Source organism: Theobroma cacao, unplaced genomic scaffold, assembly GCF_053813885.1.
Source record: "Theobroma cacao isolate CCN51 unplaced genomic scaffold, ASM5381388v1 tig013, whole genome shotgun sequence".
NCBI lineage: Eukaryota > Viridiplantae > Streptophyta > Magnoliopsida > Malvales > Malvaceae > Theobroma > Theobroma cacao.
Window position 1 is genome coordinate 42,305 of NW_028291724.1, and position 22,578 is coordinate 64,882.

General features: G+C 34.1%; 1 pseudogene across 1 annotated transcript; it reads right to left on the minus strand.

Annotated features, from left to right (window-relative positions):
* Positions 1 to 448: 448 nt before the first annotated feature.
* On the minus strand, positions 449 to 12,684 carry LOC18602423 (uncharacterized; annotated as a pseudogene). Its single transcript, XR_016023327.1, has 12 exons — positions 12,416 to 12,684; positions 11,937 to 12,218; positions 11,777 to 11,835; positions 11,478 to 11,514; positions 11,264 to 11,368; positions 10,772 to 11,062; positions 6,457 to 6,556; positions 6,055 to 6,120; positions 5,194 to 5,308; positions 3,985 to 4,067; positions 2,694 to 2,755; positions 449 to 865 (listed from the first exon to the last, which is right to left on the minus strand). The product of XR_016023327.1 is annotated as an uncharacterized LOC18602423 (transcript).
* Positions 12,685 to 22,578: the final 9,894 nt, after the last annotated feature.

Below are 22,578 nucleotides of genomic sequence, written 5' to 3' on the forward strand. Positions count from 1 at the left end.
TAGGCTTTCTGAAGAATTCGTCCCAATAATATAATATAAAAGGGTTACCATCAAAACGTCGGCTACGCCGTAGAGACGAGTCCAATTCTAGAACGTACATTGGAGGATAATTTATTGCGCAAATGGTGGGCATGTAGGACATTAGCAAGGAAATTTCGCTACTTACAAATTGCAGTCAATAAAATGCTGCTTCCACCCTAAATTATTCAAATCAAACGGCTGCACTTGCATCGCTCTTGACATCATAGCATTTACGTGATCATGATCCTTGGGTGATAATTTACCCAAAAATAGATATCAGATATACAAAGTTCAAACCCATTACCATGCTGTGAGCCAACCCGCCAGACAATCTTTCTACATCCACAATTCGCAGCCTCACCTGTCGGTAGACCAAGAAAAACACTCTACAAATAAAAAGGAGAGACAAATTTGCAAAAACTATAACGAAACAAAGAATTAAAATTGATATTTAAACTCTTTTCTAATGTATATGTGCCCCTATACAAGCCCTAAATCACCTCCTACAGTATCAGCTAAGAAACAAACTATCGAGTACAGAAACCAAAAGGAACCATGAAGCTACCAAGGCTCTACATACAAGGAGGGAAGAGAATTTATTTCAAATGGTAAAAGGTGGGTCAACCTCATCCACAGTTATTTTCTCGTTCAGGTTTGAGGCAGGAGCACAGACTCGTCCCATGCACTGTTACGCAGAAACTAATCAGGAGACTTTGATCAGTCGGAGGCAGGATCGTGATTGCATCGTATGGGTTGAAGGAGGTAGGATGGTGCTAGCTATCTCATCATTCACTTTCACGGGAAGTGGTGGCATCGCTGCATTATATCTGGCATGTCATTCAAGCTGCAAATGAAGCATAGAAGAATTATATTAGTGAATGAAACGATAATCAAGTTACAAAAATCCTCAAGCTAAACCAAGAAAAAAGCATCCAAAAGCATTATTGGTTATACAAAAATTAGTTAGCCTCTTCAAAATCGCATACTCACTTGGCAGGAATTTAATCCATTAGCAAATTTGTAATTGATAAAAAAATGAAATATTACTTTTATGAAATAATAACTACTAGAGGATACACTACTGTACCCCGAAGAGAGAGAGCAAGAGAGAATACACAATGTAAGTTATTTTAAGAAAAACAATCTGGGTTCAGTAAAAACAAAGATGATTTTGAATGGCACTGATAACAGGATTGTTGCAAATATAAAATTATCTCATATTTGAGAAATGGCCAAGACCAAGCAAACCCCCAAAGAGAAGTTTCCACACATCTCAATAAACTGCATTATATTATCATTAGATAAAGTCAGGTGATTTAATCTTTTGTAAACTCTGGCACTTCCCATATGAGAGGAAGCCAAAATAACAGACATGTAACAAACCTAAGCATAAATACAAAGGGCACCTGCTGAACTTTTAAGTCCTTTCCATCAACCACCCCTGTGTTTCCTAAATTTTACCTTCCAATGCTAAAGATTATAAGGGTGCCTAAATATACTAACTTCAGCACAAACTTGGATTGTCGAATGCAATGGCTTTTGGTTTGGAGTGAATGAAGCATTAATAGAAAGATAAACCAATTGCTAATGGAACTTCTCCAAAAACATTGATAATAAATTTTCCCCCATACAACAGCAAGCAGAATCTAAAAGAAACAACACAATCCAGACAACTAAAACCTGGATGAAAACAACAGATACGCATTCCTAGAGGCAGATACTAACTAATGTTTATGCCCAGCAAGACGGTTCAACTGTCATTAACAATACTTAGCACACGTAAAACAGAAGCAGACCTGCATATTTTCCAATTGTATAACAGTAAGGTCAACAAAAGAGATGAGAAAAACATTAATTTGTAGTTCTGTATAATCCAGTGAAACCCAGAGACACTCACAAATACACAAAACACTGCAAAAATATTTTCAAATAAATTATAAATCCACGACGATAAACTTGCATTCCAAGCCTACCGTGCACCTACAGGTGCCAAACACTCATGCATATACATCCTAGCAGTTGAGAAAACAATGTATTAAATAATCAAATTATCATGTCAAGAAAGACAGTTTGCAACAGTGCGTAAGCTGGAACATTGTTTAAATAACTCAACTTTTTTATAAAAAAGAACTCAAACTTTCAATCACCATATATCAATAATATGTACAAAAGTAGAGATGTTGAAAATATTTTGCATTGATGAAAGCTGTTACTCATTATATTTTTAAATTGCTATTTTAAATGTTTTTTATTATCCTAATTACATCAAGTGACTATCATTAAAAATAATTTTTCCAATAAATATTAATAAAATTTATCCAATTTGTAAATAAAAAGTCTAATTCTTTTGAAAGACTTTCATTAAAAAATACTTTTCTTAATGTAATAGTATTAATTTGTAAATAAGAATTTTGATTTTAATGACTTTCATTAAAAAAAAAATTTTTTTAAAGAGTAAAAAAAATGTTTTTCTTAATCTAATAGTATTGAATCATCTATAAATTAATATTACAAAATTTTAATTATTTCTACAATTTTATATTTTATAATTATCTGTATCTTATATATAATTGTTAGTAAAACAAGTGAAAGAACAAGTATTCACACGCAATGCATGAGACAATAGATACTAGTATCATAGAAAGGGAAATTCAGCAAAAACTGGAACTTACTCATTCATGATTTTTAAAATGTTGTCACGAGTTTGGCAGAGGAGACCAATATTTTCCTGTATCTGAAAAATGATAAAGGCGACAAATTCTGTTAGAGAACCACCAAAACTGCAGCAAACAAATAGCACATCAGAATGTTTGGTTAATCCACATGAACAGCTAGAAATGCTATTTACTGGTATGACAGTCATAATTGATGTCACTTTTACATGTTCTTTGTTGCAGCTACACTCTGAAGAATGCTAACTCTAAAAAATTACATGTTGGATTTACAGGGAATGGCTGTGAAAAATGTATAGCTGGGCTGATACTGACCCTTTGTTTTTGTGTCTTTTTCGCTATGGCCTCTTGTGCTTTGAGGCTCTCTGGGTTTTTAACTTAGGTGATTAGGGGATGATGAGTGCAGAAATGTATATAGGGGAAGTGTTATGATTTTGGAGTAGATTTTGGTATGTTGTACTTGAGTGAAAGTGTAACAGGACAAAATCTGCTGTTCCTTTCAGAGGTGGAACAATTGTTCCCTCTGTTTTTAATGAATTCATGAACTTTCAAAAAAAAAAAAAATTCACAGCTGATATTAAATGAAGAGACTCTCTAAATATTTAAAAGCATAGGTAAAGGTATACAGAAATCTAAATCCACAGACATGCTATACTTATTCCTTTAACCTTTGAACAAAATCAATACCATCATGATGTTAATATCAAAACAAATAATTTTCTGTAGCTTTATAACAAGCATACAAAATGCCCAAACAAACTAATTCTAATCTGAACTCAGAATGAAGCAACTGCTTTCACCTGTAGAGTAACAAATGCTTTTATTTATTAATACATTTGAAGCATACACTACTTCTCTTGGACAGATAGAAATAAAGCACTCCTTTAAATTTCATCCAACCTTGTAAAATTTAGACATAATGAGAAATCCCTTTAATAATTCCTTGTTTTACCAGTTATTGAATCAACTAATGGACATGAAGACTGGACCTGGTTGTATCCAACCGTATAGTTTTTGTGCTCACACTACTTCCTGACTGCTTTCACATGCAGGCATGAGTATGTATTAGAGAAAGAGGAATTTGGCACCAGGGTAGATGATTTCATAAAGTCAATGTGCTTGATAAATACCTTACACCAGATTTAAAGGAAGTGAGAAATCAAGATGTTCAAAAGACAGGGTTAAGGGACCCAAATCTGATACTAGTCCTTGCACATTGAAAACTGGAATGCAAACTAAATAAACAGAAGAATAAAGTAAAATTGATCTATTCAGAACATGGGTACTTCACCTGGAAAGCTGCAAGATTTGCAGATATTTGATTGAAGGCTTGGGCATTCTGCTCCAGAAGTTCTCCTGTTGCACCACCAATGGCTGTCCAACAGCATAATGGAGCTTTCAATTAAATTTCCAATAACAACATAAACAGCATAAAAGTTTTCATGCTCAGCAAATTTCAGACACTGTAAATCTAAATTCAGGCTTCATTTGCAGAAGAACAAAAACAGAAAAGACATTTGCTAGGCTACCTTGGTTGGTGCTTTTACTATTTGCTTTTTGCTTTTAGGAGCAAAAAAGCAACAAGCCCATTTAAATATAAAAGCAAAATTCTTTTTCAAAGATCATGCACAAAATGTATAATTCTTTTAAATGACAAAATGCATTATTTTACTTTTATATGGACTAATTATGCAGTAATTTATGTTACATTTTAATTATTTTCCCATTTCGAATAAATTATGATATTGCTTTTTACCTTTTACTTTTCTTTACAGTAATTTTTCAAAAGCAAGTGGCAAAAACGCCAACCAAATGAAGTATTGCAGCTACTTTATAATTCTTTCTGTAATATTATTAGGCATGTCTTGGACCCTTTTTCTGTCACCTCCATTCTGCAAAGAATTGGGAAAAACATGCCTGCGCTGTATCCATGGTAAGAACAGAAAAATTTCGTCTCACTTTTCTCCCTTTCTTTTCTTTACTTGAAATTGTTTGTTTATTAAGCAGATAACTAGAAATAAAAAGGGAACCAACCAAGTCATGCCACAAAAAATGTAGGCTAAAAAAAGAGAAAGAAAAACTGCTTCAACACCTACTGTTGAATTACTTCAAAAGTCTAACCATTTTTTTTGAACCAAATATTATAACCTCTTTGACAAACAGCTCAAGCAACCAACCTTCGATGCCAGCTATAAGAGGTATGAACAAATATAGCATATAAGAAAACACCAAAAACGCAATGCAACTGGTGAGGTAATAAAACATAATAGACTAAGACTCTGTCTCTCTGCCTCAAGACGATGTACATAAAACTTCTTTTATATTATACCAAATATATCTTGATAAAACAGAAAACAACTGATTAGAGAAAATTTAATTAAAAAATGCAGACTAAAAGATAGTATTTTTAAGGAAATTAAACTTGCATATAAGAAGCAACAAAGCACATCGCTAAACCTTGAGTTATTAGAACTAAATATCTTCAAAGATAGAATCCAACCTTTGTACGGAATACCATCATCATAGTCCATAGGAATCATTGGGGGTGCATATGGAGAAACATTAGGTCGAGCTGCAAAATGAGCAGGCTTTGTCGAAGGATCAGCAACTCTTTCCTGAAAATCACAAGCAAAATCTATTGCTAAGTATCTATGATTCCAAGGAATGGTTTAAAATATAAATATGCCCTATTTCTCATCATATTAAAAAAATATTATCACAAATATGTAACTTTGAAAGAAAATTTTTCTTATTCAATCTAATATATTCCAAAGTCTAAAAATCAGTTGAAGTAGAGAACTACTGATCAGCAGACAAAAGACTGCTCCAATAAAACAAAGGCCTCAAAGAAAAGATGATGGAAAAGACATTGATATATACTAATTCACACATAACGTGATTTGAGCATATATGATAACGAACACGCCACATGAACTTAAGGTCATCCATCAAATTCCACCAAAGAAATAGCTGCTTAGGAGCAGGTACTAGTTAAATCTCCATCTAACATCTCTACCAAGAAAAATATAAAATACTATGCTAAACTCAATAACTTTCCTATGGTCAATGAGCTTCGGTCCACTACCTTAATGTATAAGAGAGTTTTCCACTGTGAATGGAAACAGTCATTTGCATCTCCTCAAGCGCGCCCATGTGAAAGAGGAGATAGACAGACAGATAAATAGAAAATGACTGCATGTGAGTGTCATAGAGAGAGAGAGAGACTTGCTTTTTAGCTGATGCCTAATTTTATGCATTCTTAGAAATAACCAACTAAGCAGGGTCAAGGAACAAATAAAACACAAATCACTAAAGTTACTACAGCTACGCACACAGAAAAGAGAGAATCAGTAAACCATACCTTTTTGTCTTTACTTTTCCTGGCCAAATTGTGTTCTTCCTTCCTTCTCTTGCTATTTTCCTTTTTCTGCATAAAGCGTAAACCAGATCATGCTCATATCAAAAAAAAAAAAAAACAAATAATATCTGCATGAACAAAATTTGTCTCGGAAAACACAGAATAAATATCCTTTTGACCAAGCAGAAATGCTAAATCATCAGAAATCGAATTAAGAAATGATACCAAAAATATGAATTGCAATCCAATGTTTACAGCCTTTCTTATTTGAGTAGTAGCATGCTTAAAGCCACTTGTGATATATGTTCTAAATATGGTTATATATATGAGTCTATTCATTCTACAATTCAGGTAAACAATAACTAATGGGTTTAAATAAAGACATATGAGAACAGTAAGGCTTACAGTCATCCATCTGCAACGCAAAGCCACATCTCGGACTGTCTTATTTTGCAACTGCATAGCTATCTTTGCGTAACGAATTATGCTCGATTCTGATGCAAATCTGCAAGGAGATACCAACATTACATCAAAACTTATACACCTCTGTGAAAAATCAAAATTGATGAAGTCAATACAAGGCAAACACAAAAACTTCAATTCATTAAAACTTGAAAATGAAGTGGCTGAGTTAATTGGCATAAAAAACAAAAAGAAAAATAAAAGACCAATCAAATAACAAAAATAAAATAATGTGCTGGAAAAAAATAGCATGTTCCATCTACTAGAGGATTCGTTTGGTAATTAGTTAATCAACCAAAAAAGAAAAGTAAAAAGAATGGAGGGAGGGAGAGAATTATTCCTCTCTATCTGTTTCCTCCCTGCAAAAAGCTTCGATACCCAATATTACCAGTAGTACCTCCTGCCAATGGTTGGTTGAAAGACTAGGTCAAATTAGTTTATATATATATATATATATATATATATATACACGTATAAATATAACTATGCACTTAATAATTAATAAGAATCCCATAATTAACCACAGATAAGGATCATAATCAACTTTTTCATGGCAAAGAACAGAACAGAAAAGGAAAAAGATTAGATTATAATGGATTCAGATTGTAAAATCAAGATTGGATTATAATGACTTCAGATTGTAAAATCAATCATATCTAAATATGTTAAATCACTCACCGATTTTTTGTCTAATTATTGGCTCAAAGAAATCCAACCAGATATTCTATTTCTAGCTAATCCTAGACAACTTACAATCAGGGAAATGATTGAGACTCTAGATATGAAACAGATGAAATTATAAGAAAATAGTTAGAAATAAATAAATAGAGAACCCATTTTCAATTTTCCACATCAAATATCAGAGTTTTATAATGCAACAAAAGGTAGGAGGTGAGAAGCAAATCTGTGCAGTCCTCTCCTCAACACGTGCGACGAACTCCATGGACTTTGGCCACCTACTTAATTACAGATATTCAGCAATTGTCCCAATGCATGTTAGTGAAATATTTGAAGACGCATCTTGGTCAAATGTGTCAGAAAATAAATTTATTTGATAATTATTGTTCAGGTGAAGACAAGAATGCACAGACAAGCGTTTTCGTTACCTTCTTAATTACTCTAGATTTCAACACGGAGCAAGCATGTAAGTGGGTTACAAACTTTCATTTGCAGAGAGAAATGCAACTTTAGGTCATCGTAATGCCTTCAAAAGGAGGGGACACTTTCATTAAAAAAAGAAAAAAAGGAGTAAATGAAAAATTTGGAAAACATAGCAATATTATTTTAGCAGCTCCTAATGTGGCTGTATCACCCCAGATACTTGATAGTCCAATAAAATTATTAATTCAAAATGACAAATGGGGGCTACAATTCCCACTAGCTATAGAACGGAATTCATCAATTCAGAAAGCATTTGGGTCATAGTTTGACAATATAGCAGTAGCAAGAAATACAGGTAGTTTAGACCCTCCATCCAGATGATATCCCATCAAGTGTGGTTATTTAAGCAATAAATGTTTTTTTTTTTTTTTGCAGAAACAAGGTCCAGAATTTGCCACCAATATAATTGATTGAAGGTTTCACCCTGTGTTCCAAGCTACCAAATGCACATGAATGTGCATTTTTTTAATATATCTTTTCTTCTCTTCTCTTCTTATTATATGAGATATGAAGCCATAGCCCACCAGCTCCCACCCTACCCTTCTATAATACAAGGCCCAAGAGCATTGCCCACTACCTCCTTACTCATATCTCAACAAATCTCTTCTTCTTTTTATACATTCATAAACTGCTCTTCTAGCTCGTTCTTGTTCACCTCATCATCTTTCACATTATAAAGAAACATTGAGTTTAAAATTACAAGAAACGTTTTTTAGATGATTTCTTCATTTTCTCTTCTTTATGTTTTAGATGAATCTAAAATTTTGTCTCATCTAAGTTGACATTGTTTAAGTTCGCAAAATTAGTCAATAAGTTGACTAATTGTTCTCTTATCATTGTGGTTTTCAGGAAGGAATAAATTTCCCTCCGTTCGGCTGATTTATTGATCTAGGCTTGAGTCCTTTTTTCTCCAATGTCAATTTGAACAGACCAAAAGATTATGATACCATTTATCTAATCTTGTCAAGGACAAAAGTTTTGGAAAAAAAACAAAAAAGAAACCTTGCTAAATAAAATTATTATTTTCTTTCTCAATAGAGAGATCTCCATATTGATAAGTCATAATTCATTTCAGTATGACACATGGAACTTCCATGGCACCAGCCAGCTAAGAAAGCATGTGCTACTATAGAAGTTAGCACCATTTGTGGCCAAACTTGAGATAAGATAACGAAACCAAACAGCATGTGCTATCCATTATAACTTTGATGCACCAAACATTTCAAATTACTTAAGTTCCTTTGTTTATTTATTTATTTTGACAAGAAAGAAAGTAAACACATTATAGTGCATCAAGCCATATGATATCTACAAATAAGGAGGAGGTTTACGCTAAAGAAAGGCCTTATCCACATAGCTCAACAAAGACTAACAACAAAACTAAGAATGGAACAAATAGAACAAATTATAATAAACTCTAGACACCTTAAAACCCACTCTCATAAGCCTTTGTCTTTGTCTCTAGGATACCAGTGGCAATCATTAGTAAAACTATATATGATCACAAAATATTAATTTCTTTTTCTTTTTCTTTCCCATCTCTTACAGATCTAAAGATCGGTGATCTCAATAGAGGCAAACAAGGTCAATTATGAGAAGGGCGTGTAAAGAAGATCAATGGGCATTTAAAGAGCAGGAGTGTGGATGTGACATAGGAAAAGATTGCAAAATAGTAGGGCAGCCAAACAAAAAGGAAAATGGAATGAAACATAAAAAACAAAACAAATAAAAAGAAGGAGGCTGGCAAAAATTACAGGAGAAATTAACTTGATTTAATTGCAATATTCATATTAAACATTACAAAAGATTTTCCAAGATATTGTAGTAAAGGTATCAGCCTAATTAATTGCAACACAAATTCCACAACAACAAAGAAAATTCCCCAATATGAGATTCCAACCGCAACTAAATTTAACCTTCCATTATGATAAAAAAAATGAGTAAGAAATGAAAGTTTAAGGAATTACATTCTTATGGGCAGGTCAGATATAGATTGGAATTCAATGATTGAATATTATACAGAATCAAGACTTGGGAGGAAATAAGATGCTTGAGAGATGTCAGGCACTTGATTAGAAGTTCAGATACAAAGAAATATGTAAACAGTACGGTTTTAACTTAGTGATAAGCTTTTGGTTACCATTTGGAAAAATGTGGAAAGACCACACACAAAAATGTCATGTTTTAGATTATGAAACTTATGCATTCCGAGTTTAGAGGAGAGGTGATTCTTTAAGTTTTGATACGTTAACTGAGGTCAGAACTTATCCGAATGTTAGTGATGATTCAAACGTTTGACTATATAGCAGTTTAATGTCTATGAGGTCAGTCATTTCAAGCACAACACTTCATTTTACCTTTGGTGCAAAAATACTTAGTGTGCCTTGGCATGACAAAAGTTTATACCAACAAGCATAAGGTTTTTAAACAGCATTTAAAACACCTCATTCACAATCCAAATCATATCAGTACTCAAAATGCAACTATGATATGTAAATTGGGAATATCGATAACACCTCAAACCATAGAATTGAAATTATATACCTGTGGAATACAAACAGATTTAGAACAAGCACTATTGATGCATTGCCCACTCCCAACAAAAAGAAGAAAAGATAAAAGAAATTAAATAATGAGTTCATCAGCTCAAATGTCGAAAGAATTCAATTGGATCATTAACAGCAGCATGGTTATAACAAAACAATAAATAATTAGGTAAAATATAATCAGTGACATTCAGAAAAACGACCTCTATCTCCATTAAAATTCTGAGAAGGATCATGATGGTATATAATCTGTTGTTCCCACGATTATTGGCTACTAAACATTTCTTCCCTTTTCTTTCCCTGCCATTTATAAACTCGAACACAGTAAGATGTAGACTATCTCCTTATGTATTGTTTCCAACCAGTTCCAAGGAACAATAAAGAAACCACAATTCAATCAAGAATCCAACAAGAAAATTCACATTCCTAGTATTTTAAAATTGAATTTAAAAATTCAAACTTGAAATTAAAGAGTCTCAAAATTCACAGAATAAAATTTCACCAAAAACCCAAAATTCTATGCAATCATAAATAGGAAAAAAAAGACTCACTTTTTTAACCCTTCGTCGAGTATAGCTTGCTCCTCTAAGGTCCAATCCAAGGCAATTCCGGTGTTATGCTTCATACCCGAACCCAAGCTGTCAGGTATGGTACTCCCGTTGCTCAAGTTTCCTCCATTGAAAGAAGACGACGCGTGATTCGCTTCTTGTTGATGGTTCCCCGGTGGGTTTGCCATCAGTGTAGCTTCAAAATTCACCTTTCCTTGGGGTATTACAGAACAAATAATGGAAACAAAACAAACCCAGAATTCCCAGAGGAAATCGTTGGTTCCTTCCCGCCAGCTGTTGAGTTCCCGCCAGAAAAAGGGCAAGACTCAGATTAGAAATGGAGAGAATTCTCAAAGTTTTTGAAAATAAAAGAAAATTCAAAGAGATAAAAGAGTATGGCCTATTAGATTGAAGGGAGCTCTGATTCTAATTCTAATTCTAATTCTAATTGGATTAAGAGAAAGCGGAGAGAAAGAAAGAGAGGGCAAAACGCACCTGGAGAGAGACAGATAGGGAGGGAGATGTGCACGGAAATATATTAAGAAATAAATCCCGAAGAACAACCAGCATAGAATTGTAAACCAACATATTGCAATTAGCCTGAAAGGAGTAAGATATAAAATATTCTTCACGTCAGTTTTGTCACTTTTCAACAAGTGATTGGCAACATGCATGATGAGTTAGATTCATGAATGGTCAAGTTCCTTACCAGTAAAGTGCTCGTCCTACTCTCAAAATTCCAGTCACTGCATAAGGAAATCATTCAACTTTCAAAAGAACCATAGCATGAGTAATAGACGGGAAGAATCCAAAACTTATCTTGGATTCATCATTATTATTCCTTTAAGTTTGACTGCTTTAAGAGGCTCGGCAACTATAATTTCAACCTTTTACGATTTAAATATAAATATTCTAAGTTTAGTTTAAGGCAACTTCCTTCTTGATAAGGATTATAAATTTTGTTTTGTTTATGTTAATGAAAATTTTCAGAAACACTTCTAAACATACCTGACAAAGCAATAACTGCTACCAGGTTCAAGGAGATAGTCACAATGGTTATTATAAACCTGTAACATCAAATAAATATAAGTATCAACATCCTTCTAATTGATATGCAATTGGAATTTTTCTCATTGGGTGGGGAAAGAAGAAGAGGAGAGAGATTTACACTATCTTGAGACCCCTGTCAATCAATCGTCTGTTTTTTCTAGCCTGTCTTTCTATATCTGCTGCTTCAACATCCAGTTTCTCAGATGTGGAGGTAAGAAAGCTAGTTGCCTCTCCAGTTCCATTAGTTTCTCCCAAGTTATCTCTCATTTCTTTCATTGCCCCTGTAGTGTTGTATATTGTTTCTGATGCTCCATTTGCTGTGCGCATAATAATGTTCACCACAGTCTTCGCTTCAGAATGGAATTTAGCAGTCCCCCCAAGAGCTAAACCAGATGCAGCACTGCAAGGAAATTAGGATCACACAATATATACAGTGTTTGATCAGTAGTGGGTTATGCTTGCCACAATTCATGAACAGTTTCTAACAAATCCTCTATTGCTTTTGATCTTTGTAATTGAAATATACATATATATGAGAATTTCAATCAAATTTTGAAGTGCTGTAGCATCATTATACTAGAGAGTTGAAGCACTTACATTGCCAGGATTGTGAAGATTACAGCTAGGAGAATAGGCCATAAGCAAAATTGGTTGTGACAGAGTGATTTTGTCTTAGGCTTTCCTTTTCTTTTACAACAGTAAGCGGTTGCCGCGAGATAGCCTCCATATAAAATTCCAAACAAAAGCCATAGGAGTCCAATTGCATACGCAGGGACCCCTGTAAATATAACTGACTGCAGAAAAAGCAAGGTGGAAATTTTTCTGAGATTAATTTCAAAAGCTGTCTGCATAATCTCGGCTATTTTTAATAAAAAAAAAGAACTTCAACTAAAAAATCCATTTAAGTAATAATAAAATTGTATCTGAAAGGGTTCATAGAATTGCACTCCAATAATGCTTGTTAGTGATGTCAAATCCTCCTCTATACTTATTGAAATTGTCCAATGGATCCACCCTCACAATACCATCTGATTGTCTCATGGGTTGTGACACATTGATTGAATTTGTACCTTATCAATATATGCAACAAGTACACAAGCTGCTTGGCCCATGATGAATCATTAGGTTAGACCCAAGTTGAACTTGTATTTTAGCCCAACTAATTTGTCATACAACCAGACTTGGCCCATATTATTTATCAAATTGACCAGAAATTGAGAATAATTTATACTATATTTTAATGCTTCCTTCAAGACTGATAGCATTTATTTATTTAGCTACCGGCAAAGGATATAGGTTGACTGTTGACAAAACAAATGCCAAGTTCGTGGACCGTCCTTTACGATTTTGACTTAAAAATTCAAAGCATATATTATTCATTTTCATTGAAATTTGTATCAAATTGCATAACAGACGTATTTTATTTTATATGAAATATATATTTAATTCTTTTTTTCTTAATTGCAAAGAAAACTATTGACTTCTAAATGATGGAAAAAGGAAATAGAGAAGTCAAAAGAAGTTTAGGCCAAACCTGGTAGAGAAGCACTAGCTGAATCGAATTGCCCGGTAGTTTCTGTGAAGGTTAAGGCTAAAATCAGCAGCGCAAACAATGAGGGCAGAAGCAGTCTCGTGGCATTTGGGCATCCCATTTCTACCCTGTCAAACAAGGAAAAAGATTATTTACGAGTTTGGAATTAGAATGCTTTGACAAATGATCAAAGAATAATTAATGCTACTGTTTTTCCTGGCAAAGTGGAACCAACCCATTAAATGCAAGTGCTGTATGAACTCACTAGGGATGGAACAACTAACCCATTCAACAAGTTAAAACACCACTGAAACTCAGCAAACAAGTTCCTAATACTTTGTAAAAAAGGAACCTAACTGATCAAAAATGGTGGGTTTAAGACAGAAGGGGTTTGAATATTGCTAGGCACAAAGGCACTATCCCCATGCACCCCCTATATGATTGAGATCAGATAATTTATATTATGCAATTATCTTCAAATTTATTATTGGGATAAGTACCGAGAAAAAACCATTGCAGTTCATATGAAAACAAGGAATAAGGTACACAATAACCTTTCAAGGAAAGAGCATTGAGCTTTAGTTTACTTTGTTTGAGTGTTGAGATTTTCCTTTGCAAATTCAGTTGGATTGGAAACAAGGGAACTTTGAAGCACATAATAATAAGCTTTAGAAAAGAAAAGCAAAAGGGTATCTAGTTTAAGTGTAAATGGAGAAAGATATTATTTTTTTGCCTATATTGTGTAGGACAGTCAAAAGGGTTTGAAAAACTTTTCTAGAAGTAGGCTGGTTTGAAAGAAATGACTTCTCGACAGGCAAAGTGACAGAATATGAAATTGCGAAGAAAAGGCTAAGGCGGTTGAAAAGAATTCTGATCTGTTTTAGAATGAAATTCCTCACGAAGGATAGTTTATCCCTTGTCTTATATACATAGGGCAATGAGCAATTAACAGAAAATAGAAAAACTAATTATCCTAATTTATACAACTAACTATCTACACTAACTGAATTTTAAACTTTACATAAATGAAACGGTGTGTTTTATGTGTGCAGATTCAAAAGAGAACCTTTAATAAACAAAACGCTGCGTACAGGTAGTACTCTCTTAAAGGATAGGTTGTGTATAGTTCTGTCCAGCTCTGTTGCTTCTCCACTTGAGCCTTGAAGAATTCTGGACTTATTCTTAGATCCTGTTTGTCATTCCCCCTCAAGAGGAGGTGTGAATATCATGAACACTCAACTTGCCTAGTAGCTTATAAAATTGCTTTGGTAACAAAGCCTTGGTAAAAATATCAGCTGCTTGCAGATCAGTGGATATGTAAAGAGGCTTAATTATACCTGCTAACACCTTTTCTCGGATGAAGTGACAATCCATCTCGATGTGTTTTGTTCGTTCATGGTACACAGGATTCTTGCTGATATGAATGGCAAATTGACTATCTGAATACAAGTCTATAGGATCATCATGGTCTATCTTAAAATCAGTCAGCAGGTGCTTCAGCCACATTAATTCACAACAGGTGGATGCCATGGAACGATACTTTGCTTCAGCAGAACTGCGAGCAACAACAGCTTGCTTTTTGGATTTCCAGCTGACAAGAGTGTCTCCAATAAACACACAATATCCTATGATTGATCTCCTACTATGAGGACATCCAGCCCAATCACTGTCTGAGTAAGCTGTGATCTTGAGATTTGATATTCTTTTCATTAGAATTCCTTGCCCAACAGCATTTTTCAAATACTTTAATATTCTATGAGCTGCCATCAAATGCATCTGACTAGGTCTGTCCATGAACTGTGATAATGTTTGCACTGCATAAGATATATCAGGCTTGCTAAAAGTAAGATATAGCAGTTTGTCTATAAATTGTCTGTAACATGTTGGATCCTTCAATAATTCTTCTCCATCTTGTGCTTTCTGCAATTTATGATTGTAGTCAATGGGAGTGCTTGTAGGTTGAGCTCCCAACATCCCTTGTTCTTCAAGGAGATCTAAAGTGTACTTTCTCTGACTTATAGAGATTTCTTTTGGTATATCAATGATTTCAAGTCCAAGGAAGTATTTGACATCTCCAAGATCCTTGAGCTTGAATTTTGAGTTTAAAAACTCTTTCACTTCTGATGCAGCATTAATAAATGTACTCCCAATGAGCATGTCATCTACATACACGAGAAGAGCAACGAAATTTCCAATAGGAGTCTTCATAGTAAATAAAGAATGATTTGTTGATGATTGAGTGAATCCAAATTGCAAAAGTGAAGCAGTAAGTTTGGCATTCCACCGTCTGGAAGCTTGCTTTAAACCATATAAGGATTTGTATAGTTTGCAAACAAGTTTGGATCCTTTTGGACACTCCCCCTGGACAGCATAACCTTGTGGTATCTCCATATATATTGCTTCATCTAGATCACCATTAAGGAAGGCATTATTAATATCTAATTGTGATAAAGACCAACTATTTGTAGCAGCTAGAGCAAAGAACACTCTAATGGTGGACTGTTTTGCTACAGTACTAAAAATCTCTTGGTAATCAAATCTTGCAACTTGGTTGTACCCTTTAGCAACCAATCTTGCCTTATATCTTTCAATTTCACCATTTGCCTTCATTTTAACCTTGTATACCCACTTGCAGCCAATTACATGTGAATTTGAAGGTAGAGGTTCTATGGTCCATGTACCATTGTCTTGCAAAGCTTTCAGTTCTAGGTCCATTGCTTCTCTCCAATGAGAATAGTTTATAGCTTGATGGTAAGAATTTGGCTCATGAATATGGGACAAAGTAATAGTAAATGCCTTATGTGCAGGTGGGAGTTATTTAGTTGATAGGTGCTTGGTTATTGGATGAAGGGTAATAGAATTAGATTGTGAAGGTATGTCAACATAATATGCATCAAGGTACTTAGGAGGTTGTTTTTGTCTTGTACTTCTTCTGGCTGGTGCTACTGCTTCTTGAGAAGTACTCATATCAACATTAAAACTGTCTACAGTTTGTGATATGCTGTCGTTTAAGGGTGGATTGAGGAAAATGTCACTTGAATTCAATGAAGAAAATGTTTCAGATGATGAAGAAGGCTCAAGAGAACATAATTCAGGTGTTGTGTGCTGTTGGTAAGGCTGATATGGACAATTAGCATCAAAATCTTCCATGTATTCATCATGCATACTATGTGTTTGATAAAATGCATCAGACTGCATGTTATTGCTTGATGAATGAAATGGAAACACATGCTCATGAAAAACAATATCCCTTGATATTAGGACCTCTTGTTCACAAAGATCATATACCTTATACCCTTTTACATTATTTGGATAGCCTAAAAAAATACATTTGCTTGCTATCGGGTCCAACTTCTTTCTATTTTGTGTTAAGGTGGAAACAAAACATAAACATCCAAAAACTTTGAGATGGTCATATGATGGTAGCTTTCCATGTAACAATTCAAATGGTGACTTATTGTGAATTATTTTGCTAGGTACCCTATTAATTATGTGAACTGCAGTGAGGACTGCATCTCCCCAGAAATAAAGAGGGATACTTGACTGATGTATTAAGGCTCTTGCAACCATCAGAATGTGTTGGTGTTTTCTTTCAACAACACCATTCTACTGAGGGTTACCTACATAGGACAGCTAATGAACTATGCCAGTTTTGGTGAAAAAATCAGTAAGTCTAAACTCATTCCCATTATTTGATCTTATGCATTTAATTGAGCAATTAAACTATTTTTGTACATATGTATCAAAAGAAGGAATAATAGTTGAGACTTCTGACTTGTTTCTCATTAAGAATACCCAAGTGAATCAAGAAAAGTCATACACAATAGTTAAAAAATATCTTTGTTCTGATAAAGTTGAAACCTCACAAGGTCCCCAAATGTCAGCATGAATTAATTGAAAAATAGCATTTGTACTTTGAATATGAAGAGGAAAAGAAAGCTTTCTTTGCTTTGCCAAAGGGCAGATCTCACATATTAATTCATTTGAACAATCAACAACTGGACAATGTTGGTGGATCACATTAATCCATTCTAAAGGTGCATGGCCTAACCTAAAGTGCCAAATATTAAAACCTTTGATTTTGTTTTCTGGTTTACAAGAATCGATAGAGAAAATTGAAGGAAACTTTACAACTTTGTCAAAACAAAATCTAGACATATCCTGCTCACTGTCTTGCATAAGATATAACCCTGAAGTAGCCCTAACAACCCCAATCACTGTCCAAGAGAGGGTATCCTGGATAATACAATGTGAGTCGATAAACAGCACATAGTTTTTCTTGCTACAGGTAAGTTTACTTTTGATATTATATTGAATTTAAAGCTTGGTACACACAGGACATCATATAGAATCAATGAAGAGTTTACTTTAACTGTGCCTATATGGGAAACTAATGTTCTTCTATCATTTGGCAGTTGAACAAAATAGTTCTCTAAAGGGTTGGCTTGAAGAAAATTATCTAAGGAATAGGCTATATGATCTGTTGCACTTGAGTCCATGATCCAATGTCCATGCTTAATCATGATAGTGTTAACATGCTTGAATTCAAATGGCAAATTATTATGTGTATTGAAGCAAGGGTAATTAGAGACTATACCTGCAAAGGCAGAATTAACAAGTGAGTGTTTGTTGGGTTAAGTGTTTGCAGGGGCGCTCTTACCATCATTGCTAATTAAACCATTCTCATTTAAGAGATCCATTAACTTGTTAACTTGCTGCTTAAGCATAGTCATCTGTGACATGGAACTAGAGCCTCCTATCTCCTCCACATGATTTGCTTGATTGTCATCTGGCTGTGGTTCAACTGCTGTAGTAAAACTGTTTACAGCTGCCCCTTTCTTCACATGAGGCTTCCCTTTAGTGAATTTAAAATCCTCTAGAAAACCAATTATCTTATAACACTTCTCCTTTACATGTCCTTTCTTCCCACAGTGAGTACAAGTAAGATCCTTCCTTGGCTTTCTCTTTACATCAGTAGTACCTAACATTGCTGAAGACTCAAGGAAGGGTTGGGATTGCAGGAACATATTTCTCTATGATTCTTCTCTCAGTACCATGCTATAAACCTTGTCTAGTGTTGGTATTGGGTCCATTAGAATGATTTGGGACCTAATGGTTAAGAAGGATTCATTCAAACCATTGAGGAACCTAAATACCATGTCCTTTTGGTATTGATTAGAGAATTTCTTGAAGCAACTGGCATTGCATTTTTCACATTCGCAATGTGGCAAGGGCCTATAGTTTCTTAGTTCTTCCCATATGCATTTTAGCTCTATAAAATAGGCATCTACTGTTTTGACTCCTTGAATTACACTTCCAAGTGTGTATTGAAGATTACAAACACGGGTATCATCAGGTTGAGCATAGTTCAGTTTCAGGGTATTCCAAATTTCAGCAGCAGATTCCATAAAGAAGATGGTAGAGGCTATTGGTTGGGAGATAGAATCTAATAACCAGGATACTTTGAGGTTATTGCATCTGTTCCAGATAGGATATAGATCATTAGTGATTGAAGGCTTGGGAATGGAGCCATTTATGAATCCAGCCTTGTTTTTGATTGACAAGGTTAGTAAGAAAGATCGGCTCCATGCAACATAGTTGTTTGTGGTGAGTTTGGGGTTTACAACCACTGAACCAAGGTGGTCAGTGTGATGAAGGTAATATGGTGATTGGGGATCATTAGCTTGTGAAACCTGTGATGTGAGCTGTGGTTTAGGTGCAGTGTTTCTAGTGGTTGATTCACTTGATTCAAACATTTTCTCAGCTAATAGGCAAGTAAATGAAAGCTAAAGAATAAAGGATGAAAGGATAACCAGTATACTCACTGTTCTATTAAAACCACCACTCCAAAAAAAAATTTGCTGTCAAAGCCCTATTCGTCTGGTCCTCAGTCCTACCTGCTCTGGTACCAAGACAGAATATGAAAATGGGAAGAAAATGCTAAGGCGGTTGAAAAGAATTCTGATCTGTTTCAGAATGAAATTTCCCACAAAGGATAGTTTGTCCCTTGTCTTATATACATAGGGCAATGAGCAATTGACAGAAAGCAAAAAAACTAATTATTCTAATTTATACAACTAACTATCTACACTAACTGAATTTCAAACTTTACATAAATAAAACGGTGTGTTTTATGTTTGCAGATTCAAAAGAGAACCTTCAATAAACAAAACGTTGCGTATAGGTAGTACTCTCTTAAAGGATATGTTGTGTATGGTTCTGTCCAGCTCTGTTGCTTCTCCACTTGAGGCTTGAAGAATTCTGGACTTATTCTTGGATCCTGTTTGTCACAAAGAACATTTTTTAACCGACATGATCTAGACCCGCTAGACATCGAAAGGAACAAAAAAGAAAAACAAAATAACAGTTTTCTTCTGTTTAAAGAATCAGAAAAAAGATCGAAGAAGAAGTATGATGGAAACTGCAACTTGCAGATGTTTGCAGGCCGACAAAGTTCTAATCTGGTGGCTCGATGATAGCATTAGAATTAGCTTAGCTTTAACTTGCAACAATGACCAATAAGAGAATTAAAGGACAGAATTAAGAAAGGAAAAAGATTAATTAAGAACAGAAGAAGAAGAGGAAGATTGGGAGAAGTGAGCATGCAAGGGACATGGGTTAGCAATGACATTATACTTACAGAAAGTTCGGAGAGAAAACTTTGTGCAATAAATGCTTTCAATGGCTGCCTTTAGGTATAGCTTTTAATACATCTTCAATCTTTGCTTTTGATACATCAGCTTGAATTTTCCTAAAACTTAATCTGACTGGAAACTCTGATATAAACGCAGACGGGGTTGTATAGAAATTTAAGAGTTCACAACTCTAGAAGCTTAGACTCTTCCAAATGATGTGTTTCTGGAGGCTCTATAACTTGAAAACCAAAAACCCAAGTCAAGAAACATCAACAGAAACACCTCTGTGAATTTCAAACTTCCTCCTTATATATCAAATCTCCATTGTAAGTTTCAAACGAAAGCACCAAAGCATGTGCGCCGAAGGCTATACCTTGTAGAGAGAGAGAGAGAGAGGATGGAGGGAAGTTTGAAGTTTCTCAACTGAACCCACTTCTGAAAACTACAACAAGCCCTCAGCTTTCCAAATATATGTATTCATTCGTTTCAAGTGTGGTTGTCTGAAACGCATCCCGATTCTAACCATAACACTTTCTCTCTCCGTGTGTGTCTCGTAAAAGTCAAGAAACAACCAAGTTTTCAGGTCAAGATGGTTGCCTTTCCGTCAAGAGTATGGTCATATTTCATATGTGCTTACTTGTAAAAATAAATCAATTTGTCTTCGTTGGATCCAAAGTGATGGCTAAAAGTAGAATTGTAGGCAACAAAGGAGACTAGGGATCAATTTCCTTTTTCTTTATTTTCATAAATTTTGGAAAAGAAGAAAAGAAAAAAAACCAAATAATTGAAGAAAATCAGAAGAAACAAAGGTTTGCACACGGTTTCCTTTCCTTTTCATCTTCTGCACTTCATTAATAAATTACCCTCTTTTTCTCCATGTTTTTGTCTAAAAAAGCACAGTCAAAAAGATACAACCAAAAGAAACTGAGCAATTTCGGTTCTCTGAATATGACGAAACTGTAGTTATGGATTTTGAAACAAAAAAATTCATGTGGGTAAGTGACAAAAGACATATGCCTAATACTGCAGCTTGAAGCTATAAACAGATATTCAATTCAAGTGGGGGCTGGCATCTTCGTCTTTGACACTCTACTTTTTTTTTAATCTGTTAACTAAAGTTTAACTAAACCAATAAAATCCAAATCTTAATTGCTTAGACCACACAATTTTTCCCTATGTTTTTGTTTCTAAATTTGACTCAAATATCATTTTTCTACAGTTGCAAGCATAATATATTTATTTTTTAAAACTTTAATTTGTACGAAAATAAATTTAAATATGAAAAAAGTATCACTAATGTCTGAGTATCTATCAATACAAAGACATGTATTGTTAAATAAGAACGTGCAAATTGATTTGATATATTAATTTAGTATAATTAATTTTTAACTCGAATATTTTCCCTCAATTTCAAAATCGATAAATTATAATCATGGAAACAAAATAAAAAATATGCATATGTAATATTCATTGAAATGAATGAAAGGAAAAAAAAATTATTTGAGAAATTTACCATGTCTGCTCGAAGAACCTCTTATTTCTCATGCAAAGAAAATAAGCGTATATCTAATTCCTAAGCCCAAATCAATAAAACAAAATCCTTACTTGTCAAATCTTAGATTTGACGCTAGGATGATATTAAAATTAAAATTGTCAATATATAATAATTTGAGATTTAATTACTCATGAACTCTAATCTAATATTTTTTTTAATGAAATTTTACTAGTTAAGAGTTATATAAAGAATCAACATCTTAAAAATCTTATGCTAATAATAACAATTCAATATAATTAAAACTCTTTTTTTATTCATAAAATAAATTTTATTATTAAAACAATAGATTATATTAAACAATAGATTATTAAATTTCTTATTCGAAATGACAACGCTGCCTCCACACACAGTTACTTTGAAAATGTACAGGTTTGCTTCCTTTTTCTTTTTTAATTTTTGGAGAAAAGAGTTCAGATAATTTAAGGGTTGTTATCTTAAAAAGATTTAATAAGAAAAGAGACAAACAAAATAATTCACATCACACGTCAACGTAATGACTGACGTACACTCCTTGAAGGTTCATAAGAAGGGAGCTTTTTAATTTTTATATTGTTTTTGGCAAGGACTCTGGATTGATTCAGTTATACTCGTTTCTTCAATAGAAAGTTGAAATCCTTTTCCTGCCTTGAATTTGTTTAGGCTTTCTGAAGAATTCGTCCCAATAATATAATATAAAAGGGTAACCATTAAAACGTCGGCTACGCCGTAGAGAGGAGTCCAATTCTAGAACGTGCATTGGAGGATAATTTATTGCGCAAATGGTGGGCATGCAGGACATTAGCAAGGAAATTTCGCTTCTTACAAATTGCAGTCAATAAAATGCTGCTTCCGCCCTAAATTATTCAAAACAAGCGGCTGCACTTGCATCTCTCTTGACATCACAGCAGATGTGATCATGATCCTTGGGTGATAATTTACCCAACAATAGATATCAGATATACAAAGTTCAAACCCATTACCATGCTGTGAGCCAACCCGCCAGACAATCTTTCTACATCCCCAATCCGCAGCCTCACCTGTCGGTAGACTCCGAAAAACA